Genomic DNA, 10,663 nt, shown 5'->3' with positions numbered 1-10,663 from the left:
CGTTTGTGTGTGTGTGTGTGTGTGTGTGTGTGTGTGTGTGTGTGTGTGTGTGTGTTTGAATATCTCCATCCAAATTTTGTTTTCTTTCTAGTGATAATAGATGACAGATGCACACACGATCTTTCCTTTCCACGAGTTGTCTACAGAATGTTCTGCGTGATTTGTTGATGTCATGAATGAATAATGGGTTCTTTAGGTCCGTTTTTCCTGAACGCAGACAAACAAACAAACATAAAACGAGTGTAAGAAATATCAAAACGTAGTATGCATAGGAAGGATCACAGTAAGAGAAGGAGAAAAAAACAACAACAGAGATCATATTCATAACATGAGCAACAACAAAGCAATGGTCAGCTGGCAAAGTATTGATATTCATTTCCATCTTGTACAAGGAAGAGCCAGTCAGTTCTCAACCAGCGAGAACATGTAATAACAATGATGATGATGATGATGATAATAATATAATAACATGATAATACTGATAAGAAAAAGAAGATTGACTTCTCATTATCAAAAGTAGTAGCATCTCTCTCTCTCTCTCTCTCTCTCTCTCTCTCTCTCTCTCTCTCTCTCTATATATATATATATATATATATATATATTCTAGATGTGCATATCTGTCTGTATGTCTGTGGGTCTGTTTGTCATTCGTCTGACTGCACACACACACACACACACACACACACACACACACATTCTGACAAACAAAACACTCAGACGGCGAAGAAAAGAAAAGCCCTCCTCCCCAGTCATAAATTCAACATGGCACCCAGTCTTACCCCCCCCCCCCCCAGCACCCCCCCCCCCCTCTACTCCCCGGCCCCCTTCCCGAAAACGAAAACACAGTGAAAGCTAACACAGCACAGACACTGCCTGACAGACATCAGTACCAATGTGACGGGCACGGGACGGACACACCGAACACGGACACTCAGACAGTTAAGTCCCGAAACGGGAAGAGAAAGACACTATCCAGAAATATATACATATATATATATATGTCCATATAAAGATATGTTATTATTCATAACCCTACTTGGTCCAGCCAAGCTTCGCGAACGGGGCGGTAATACCTTAACGGTAACCAGGCGTAATTGCCCGGATTAGGCGTCCAAGATGGCGGCGCTGTGACGATTTAGAGAGACGGTTAGCGACGTTGAAGAGCTTTCTGTCTCGTGAGAAGGAGTTCCCCCCCCCCCACACCCCCCAATGTCTGCTGTTTGTCTGGGGGACTTTGCTCCCTACCCCTCCCTTCCACATTCCACTGGTCACTCATCATTTTTTTCCCCTCTCTCTCTCTTTCCAGTCTGTCGGCCTGTATGTCTGTTTGTTTAGTTGTCTATCAGTCTGTCTACAACCCTCCGCCCCCCGCTCTGTGTGTGTGTGTGTGTGTGTGTGTGTGTGTGTGTGTGTGTGTGTATATATATATATATATATATATATATATATGTGTGTGTGTGTGTGTGTGTGTGTGTGTGTGTGTTTAGCATCATTTTTGTTCTGATTTGTACCCCCCGTTGTCACTACAGCTCTACAGCTAATGACATTAAACATTTCAGTATTTACTGTTGAATGTTGAGTATTGAGTATTGAGCACTCTCCATCTGTCTGTCTGTCTCTCTCTCTCCATGTACATATATATAGTAGTGGTGTACCTATCTATCTATCTGTCTGTCTGTCTATCTATCTATCTATCTATCTGTGTGAAGTACTCTGTTGTTTTATGGACATTGGACAGTTTCCAGGGACTTCTACTGCAAAACTTTCTTATCGGATGACGTGTAGTGTATTAGTGTCTGTTAAAGCGAAACAAAATGTGTGACTTAGGGACGTGGAGAGCGAGAATTGGACTTTTTCATCAGCAAGGTATGTCAACAAAGTTTTATATTCCTACGCGGAACAGTAACATGAGCAGAAAATTGACTGATGAAAACTGTGTGTCAGCAAGCAACATTATCTTGGCATTTTTTTCCTGTGGTTTGTTTGCTGCTGTTTTGGCTAGCTTTGGGCGAAACGTGGAAAGAATGCTAAGTCAGAAATACGTGTACTTAAACACCGAAACATCTGTGTATGGGACTACATTGTGGGACGGAGGTGTGTTAGAAAAGGGTGTCAGTGACAACATCAGTGGAAGCCCGTGCATTCTGCACGTGACAGCAATTGTTTTGACAGCGTGCGCGATCAACACAGTGTTCGGCCTGTGGCGTTTACGCCTCAGCGGTGACGTGGAGGAAAACCCCGGACCGAATAGTACGGACCAATCGACTCAGGGAGATCAAAAAATGTCGGAACCAACACCTGTGGCAGTCAACTCTGATGACATTGTGGCGAAGATCATGCAGGCAGTACAGCAACAGCTTCAAGAACAGACCAGTGTCATCAGGTCTGATCTGGGAAACATAATAGCTGAACTGAGTCAAGTGAAGAACGAATGTGTTGAAATCAATCAGCGATGTGACAGGTTAGAAAGAGAACAGAGAGAAATAACAGAAACAGTGTCTTGTCTGTCGGTAGACATGACTGATCTGCACAAAGAGATGATAGACAGAAGAGAGGAAACCAGAGAGATGAGAACATCAGTGAACGATATGCAGGAAGAAATTACACACTTGAGATCAGAAATTGACACGTTAGAACAGCATTCAAGAAGAGACAATCTACGGATTTTTGGAATTCCCTACAGTAGTGAACGTGAAAATTTTGACACATGTGTGATCGCTGTGGTTGATGCACTCAACAGTATCGATGGTCTGAAGGAATGGACCTCTGACGATATAGTGAGGGCTCATCGTGTTGGTCAGGCTAGGGATGGACAACCAAGGCCCATGATCGTCCGTTTCAGTCGTTGGAGGGACAAGATGTCTCTACTAACGGACAGAGCCATCCGGGAGAAGCTGAAACAGCAAGGCATTGGAGTGGCGAACGACCTGACCAGAGCCCAAGCACACATGGTCGCCGAAGCAAAGAGGGACGGCAAGAGGGCGTACTTCAGGAGGGGGAAGATGGTGATCGGCCCGGCTCTTCCTGATCCCCGCACCTACGCCGATGTGGCAGCGTTGGGCACTGACAACAGAGGGCAGCAGGACAGCGCGCGTGTGTCAGGAGACACAGGCAGTACACGGCACGTGCTGTTACCCAGCCAGGCTGGAGGCCAAGGTCAACGTGGCGGTGAGCTGATCCCGGGCACGGTCTCCACGTGCGGTGTGGACGGCACACCATCTACTTCAGAGGGCAGCAAGCAGCAGGACTCCGGAGCGGCCGGCGGAGGAGGGGGTACGCCAACACATGACAGCAGCACCCGGTCTTCACCCGCGCGGCGTGACAGGGACAGCAGTGGTGGAGGGGGGTCCCGCTGTGACGTAGCGGGTTCGCCAGCGACTCAGCGGTTGGCCAGAGGCGGTGTTGGCGGTGACGACCGGCATTCCCTGCGTGGTACGGGAGACTCCGTGGTGAGAAGAGGGGGCGGGAATTCCCGTCATGACGTCAGGGGTACTCCCGCTGTTGCACGTGGCGGACGGCGCGGTGTGGCCAATAGACAGACTGAGCTTGGCGCTCATTGGGGCAAACAGTCCGGCAAGTCACCTGGCAGTGGCAGTGGCAGTGATAGACACTTGCGGGCCAGAAACAAATAGGCCAGGCTCGACCATCCTAAATATTGGAAGTTTTTAAATTATAATGTGGAGAATCTTTATACAAAATTGTCTGATGTTTCATTTATAAATTATGTCAATACTTTTCATTTTGTTTGTTTAACTGAAACATTTCTAGATTCGTCCTTTGATTACGGTAATATTTTTCCAGAGTATCTAAAGTTTTTTGCTCCTGCAAAGAAAATGTCACGACAAGGGAGAAAATCGGGAGGAGTTTTAGTGTTAATAAAAAATACTTTGAAACAATTTGTGAAAGAAATTTCTTTAAACTGTGCGAACACTGTAGCGATTAACGTTGATAGAAGAGTTTTTAATGTTGATAAAGATGTTCTTTTTGTTGCAGCTTACATAGTACCCGAAGGAGGTCCACTATACAACGAAACAGAATTAAACGATGGAGTATTGATTTTGGAAGAATGTTTGCTGCAGGTTGTGCAAGATAAGGATGTGTATGTTATTGTTTGTGGTGATTTGAATGCACGTACAGGTTGTGAGCAGACCAAAAGTGAAGATATGGGTATCAATGTTTTTGATCTGGATTGGGAAAATGTGAAGGGAGATTCACGTTGTTCAAAGGATGTTACTATAAATAATTTTGGGAAATCCCTGTTGGACTTTTGCTTTTTGTTTGAACTTGTAATTTTGAATGGTTATTGTAATGGGGATCGAGATGGCGATTTTACTTTTGTTTCTACCCAAGGATGTAGTGTCATTGATTATTTTCTTGTTTCTGACTGCTTATTAGATAGTTGTAATTTATGTATTGGTGATAGTTTATTTTCATGGCATCTGCCAGTCGAATTGTCCTACATAAATAGATTAAGTACTGAAAAAGAATCTGACTCAATTCAAAAAGGAGAAGAAAGGATAGTGTGGTCTGAGGAAAATGTGCATGTATATAAGGATGAGTTGGACAGTTGTCAGTTTAAGGAGTGTTTACAGAATGCTTATAACATGTTAAATGTTGATGTTAATGCCTGTGTCAAATTGTTTTCATGTGCATTGTATGGAGCAGCTGCATGTATGATTCGAACAGTTGGTAGAGGACAGAAGAAATGTAATGATTGGTTTGATGATGAGTGTAAGAGGAAGAAAAGACTGGTCAGAGGCCTTCTTAAAAGTTTCCAGAGATGTAAAACTGAAGAGAATAAAAGAGTACGTAAAGAAACATTTGTAAAGGAAAGGAAGGAATATGTTTATTTGAAGAGAAGAAAGAAACGTGAATTTGAGGAGCTAAGGTTACAGAAATTAAAATCATCAATCAAAGATTCAAATCTGTTTTGGGCAACAGTAAGATCTGTAAATAGAAAGGCATTTGTTTATAATAATATTAGTGCTCAGCAATGGTATGACCATTTTTCTAGTGTATTTGTAGGTAATGCTAATACTGAAACAGAAGATGAGGTAGTAGAGGAGGTTGGTGATTTTGAAGAACCTTGTTTTAATGACCCAATTAGCAGGCAAGAAGTAATTGATAGCATAAACAATTTAAAACCAGGTAAAAGTGCAGGCCCAGATAAAATATTGAGTGAAATGTTAAAGCAGGCAAATACAGATATTGTTGATTTTCTGGTGCTTTTATTTAACAGATGTTTCAATGATGGAATCTTTCCAACAGATTGGGCAAAATCGATTATCATACCTATTCACAAAAAGGGAGACCCAAATATTCCAGATAATTACCGTGGAGTTGCACTTACAAGTATTATTAGTAAAGTTTACACTTACATTTTAAATAGAAGATTAACTAAATGGGCTGAACGAGAAGAAAAGATTATTGAAGAGCAAGCTGGATTTCGATCAGGTTACAGCACCATTGACCACATTTTCACATTGTATGCAATTGTACAAACACATTTATTAAAAAATAGAAAATTGTATGTTGCTTTTGTAGATTTTCAGAAGGCCTTCGACTCTGTGAATCGAAATAGTTTATGGAATGTGTTACGTAAAACTGGTGTTGATGGTAAGCTTTATATGGCACTGCGTGGTGTATATGATGCAGTTTTAGCGTGTGTACGTGAGAAGGGTGTATATTCAGATGTATTTGATTGCCCACGTGGCGTAAAACAAGGATGTCTGTTGAGCCCTATGATGTTTTCGTTCTTTATTAATGAACTGGCAGGAGAGATAACGAAAAAAGGAAGACATGGGATTCAAATGATCCCTGGGGCTGTTGAACTGTTTCTCATGTTATTTGCAGATGATGTAATTCTTTTGTCTGACACGGCCATAGGACTTCAAAATCAGCTGAACATATTAAAGCAAGAAGCAGATAGATTATTTTTAAAAGTTAATCTTGAGAAAACAAATGTAGTTGTGTTTAGAAAAGGTGGTTACTTATCTAGATATGAAAAATGGCACTATGGAACTGATGAAGTGAAGGTAACTAATGCTTATAAGTATCTTGGTATGATTTTTACAACTAAGCTGAGTTTGACAAGGACAGTAGCAGAAATTTGTAGAAAGGGGAAGAAGGGGGTTATAGAAATCTTAAGGTGTTTACGTAAGTTAGGCTCGATAGATTCATATATATTTTGGAAACTTTTTGATACTCAAATAGAACCAATGATAACATACAGTGCCGAAATTTGGGGACTTTCTGATAACAAAGATTTAGAAAAAGTACATACATTAGCTATTAAACGTTTTTTAAATGTTCCATTACATGCTTCAAATACTGTATTATATGGAGAAAGTGGTAGATACCCATTATACATTAAATCATGTGTGAAATGTATAAAATATTGGTTAAAATTAATAAGGCTACCCACATCGAGATTATGTAAGCAGGCGTATGAAATGTTAGTAAATGAACATGAGAGAGGGAAGGAAAACTGGGTATATTTTGTAAAGAAGACATTAACTGTAAATGGATTTGGGATTGTGTGGATGTGTCAGGGAGTTGGATGTGTAGAAGGATTTGTTTCAGAATTCAAAGATAGGCTAATTGCTTCATATAAACAGAATTGGCACGGTAAAATGGAAAGCACTGAGAAATATAGATGGTTTTATAGTTTTAAAAGTATATTTCAAACAGAAAAATATATCACAGTCGTGACAAACAAGTGGCACCGAACAAGTCTCGCCAGATTTAGAACGAGAACGATTGGTTTGAATGCTTATGAAAAGTGGTTTCAGACTGAGCCCTCGTTACTCTCCCCTTGTCCGATGTGCGGGCATTCAAGGGAGGATGAGTTACATTTTTTGTTTAGTTGTAAAGCTTATGACGATATTCGAGAAAAATGTGTTGTATTTAAAACAAATTCAGCAAAGTATGAAGATATTTTTGGAGTGCTTAATTTAAATCAGGAAACTTCACTACAGTCACTTGCAAAATATATTGCAGAAGCGAATAACATGCGACGAAAAAAACTCAACAATAATAAAATAGTATCAGGTGTTGCTCATTGTGAAAAGTGAAATCTGTGTTGTCACTCTCATATGGAAAATATTATGTTATACATTTATATATGTTTTTTGTTTTTATTTCTCACTACATGCCATTACTTTGAATGGATGGTCGAACTGCACTTTGTTGCACAGATTGATTGATTTCGTTTTGGTTTTGGTTTTCATCAATATTATTACTATTGATGCATGTTGTTATTTGTATTATGAACCCCCATGTCATTAGGGCTGTAAAGCTATTGACATTAAAGTGTTCAGTGTTCAGTGTTCAGTGTATCTGTGTTTCTGCATCTAAGTGTCTTTGCCCCGCTGCTCTCTCTCTCTCTTTGTGTGTGTGTGTGTGTGTGTGTGTGTGTGTGTGTGTGTGTGTGTGTGTGTGTGTGTGTGTGTGTGTGTGTGTGTGTGATTATGTATTTTTGCCTCTCATTGTACGAGTCAATGCCTCTATGCATGTGTGTGCGTCTGAGCGCGAGCACGACCGCTTGTGCTTTTCTTCATAAGTATCGATACTTTGCTGTTGAAGCGGTGTGTGTCTGCTTGCCTTCTCTTTGTTCTCCTCCTTCAATGGTGATTGAGGCAGACAACACTGGTACCTATGACAAGTTTTCAAGGCGGAGAGACCACGTTAAGTACCGGAGAACTAAGTGTTCGACTGGAAGAAGTATGGATGTGTTTGTGTGTGTGTGTGTGTGTGTGTGTGTGTGTGTGTGTGTTTTGTGTGTGTGTGTGTGTGTGTGTGTGTGTGTGTGTGTGTGTGTGTGTGTGTGTGTGTGCGCGTGCGAATTACGGTTAGGGTTAGCATTAAGTTTATATTTAGGGGTAAGGGTTTAGGTTTGGGGTTTAGGATAGGGTTTGGGGTTAGGGGTTAGGCGTTAGGGTTAGATTTAGGGTTAGAACTAGTAGGGCTAGAGTTAGAGTTAGGTTTAGGGTTATGGCTGGCCAGCGTCAGTTTTAGGGTTGCGGGTAGTACTTCTTTTTTTTTTTTTTCCTTTTTAAAATTTTTTATCTCGACCTCCTCTTCCGTATCATCTAATTCCTCGTGGTCATTCTTCATCATTCTTCCTCTTTTCATGATTTTCTTGATAATCCGAACCGGCACTCCAACATAATAAAACAAGAACGACTTTGAAGCCATTTACGAGTTAAAACATCCCGACTTTCATCAAATAAAATCATTGCACATCATAAAAAAAAATATGGAACACACAGAGAAGGCCAAATTAATCCAGATCTGATAGATGCATTTATGCAATCTTTTGTAGACAAATAAAAGGAGGTCAATTAAATCACAAACAGGTACAGGTCTTCGAAAACGATAAGGATGAAGAGTGGAACGCGAGTTAACCAAAATATTCCCGAGAAAAAAAAATCAGAAAGTGTGTACTATTATGTAGAGACTGTCATTCGTTAGATACCAACGAACATGGTTGGATCCCCCCACGACAAAAAAAAAGAAAAAAAAAAGAAAAAAAAGAAAGAGCAATCTCCACTGTTATCAGCTAGACAGGGGTTTCTTCATGAACCAGAACAACGATAACTCACAAGGGGGAGAAATTGTGTGCTTGCTGAACATAATAATTATGTTTTAGTCCTTTCTGGTACTCTGAAGTTATCTGCTGGACGTTTACAACAACTGGTTTGATAAGGGAGAAACCAGTCTTTGAGACGAATGCGGTTACATCCTTAGACGTGGGGAAAGCACTGTCAGAGGTATAACAGAGAGAGATAGATAGATAGATAGATAGATAGATAGATAGATAGATAGAGAGAGAGAGAGAGAGAGTGAGAGAGAGAGAGAGAGAGAGAGGTGGGGTGGGGGTGGGGGTGTGAAATTTCTTTTGGTTTCTCTGTAATTTTCTTTAATGTGGTTCATCATAATTCTCTTCTACTTGACCATCTTCATCATTGTGACCATTCTTGCTCTTTTCATTCCGCTTCATCATCATCATCATCATCATCATCATCATCATCATCATCATCATCATCATCATCTCTTCTTCTTCTTCTTTGTTTCCTGTTTTCTGACTCCCCAGTTCTCATTATGACGGTTGTTCTAAAACTTAAATTTAGTATGGTCTCAGACAACACGAAACACCGAGATAAAGCAACTCTAATTTCCCGATTTAACTCTCTCCATACGAACGGCGAAAGAGACGACGTTAACAGCGTTTCACCCCAGTTACCATCATCAAAATATTGCAAGCGGAAGGCTCTTATACTGAAGAGGTGAATGTTGACAAAGAATACCACAATTCTGACGACGGAAGCTAAAGGTTGGGTCATCCAGACACCCACTGGACATCCGAGGTGTCTGTGTAGAGGAGAAGAGAGGACTGGCCGTACTGAGTGAGTTAAATCAAGGGCTCTTGGGCTAAACACAAGTAAAACATGGCTCATTGAAATCAGTGAGTGATAATTTATGTCAGATGTGTCACCAGAATTTTGAAACTGAGATTGAAGGAATACAATACAATTCGAACTGATATACTGATAACTATAGTGGCTATCCTTACATAAGATAAAGAAGACGTTATATTTTCACCCGCCAAGTATATTAAAGATGCATATAATATCAGAAGAAAAGATTAGCCTCAAGATAGTATTAACATGATAGAAATACAATGTAAACAACAACAACAACAACATAAAAAACCCAAAACAAACAAAACAACAGTAAGAACAAACAACAACAACAACAACAACACACACACACACACACACACACACACACACACACACACACACACACACACACACACACACACACACACACACACACACACACACACACACACACTCACACTCACACACACACATACACACACACACACACACACACACAAAAGCACATAGACAAGAACCCTATCAAACGCTACAAAGTGTGTATGGTCACGCTCTCAATAGACAAAACAATTGGGAAAAGTAAATTTTCGGGGAAAAAAACGGAAAAACTCACAACCACCTAGAATATGAATAAACACAGAAGAAGAAGAAGAAGAAGAAGAAGAAGAAGAAGAAGAAGAAGAAGAAATAGAAGAAGAAATAGAAGAAGAAGATGACGGTGATGATAATGATGAATAACCAACAAAACACATCATCATCAAGAAATACAGTCACAAGGGGGACAAGAAACAGAAACCAAACATCCGCCCGTTCTTCCTGCTGCACATTCGGGTAATTCAGAAATCTGGCAGACTGAGTGGAACGAATGAGGGTAGACGGAGCTGAAATTAGCTTGTCATGGGGAAAATGGCAATGGAAGGGCTGGAAGAAGCTTCACGGAAGAAAAAAGAAATATCCGGGTGGCAAAAAGTGAACGGGGCAGGCCTTTTGCGGCGTTGCACCGTAGCCAGACGCAACGGAGAAGAAAAAGCTTTTAAGCTGTCACTTCTTCAAGACAGTGGGCCCGCTGTGTTTTGTTGGCTGGGGTCCCTATGTAACGATATCCCCCGGAGGAAAATTGGTGCTTTGCACAGGTTTGATTCGTGGCTTTCCGCTAAGAGTTGGGTAATAGCTTTTGATTGGATAAGTTAGGGAAGGTTAGGCGGAAGGAAAGGTATGGCTGCATCCACGAGGATGGAAAAGTGTGCCGCTTGTTGGTG

Source organism: Babylonia areolata, chromosome 5, assembly GCF_041734735.1.
Source record: "Babylonia areolata isolate BAREFJ2019XMU chromosome 5, ASM4173473v1, whole genome shotgun sequence".
Taxonomy (NCBI): domain Eukaryota; kingdom Metazoa; phylum Mollusca; class Gastropoda; order Neogastropoda; family Buccinidae; genus Babylonia; species Babylonia areolata.
Note: the sequence above shows the minus strand (reverse complement) of the source record.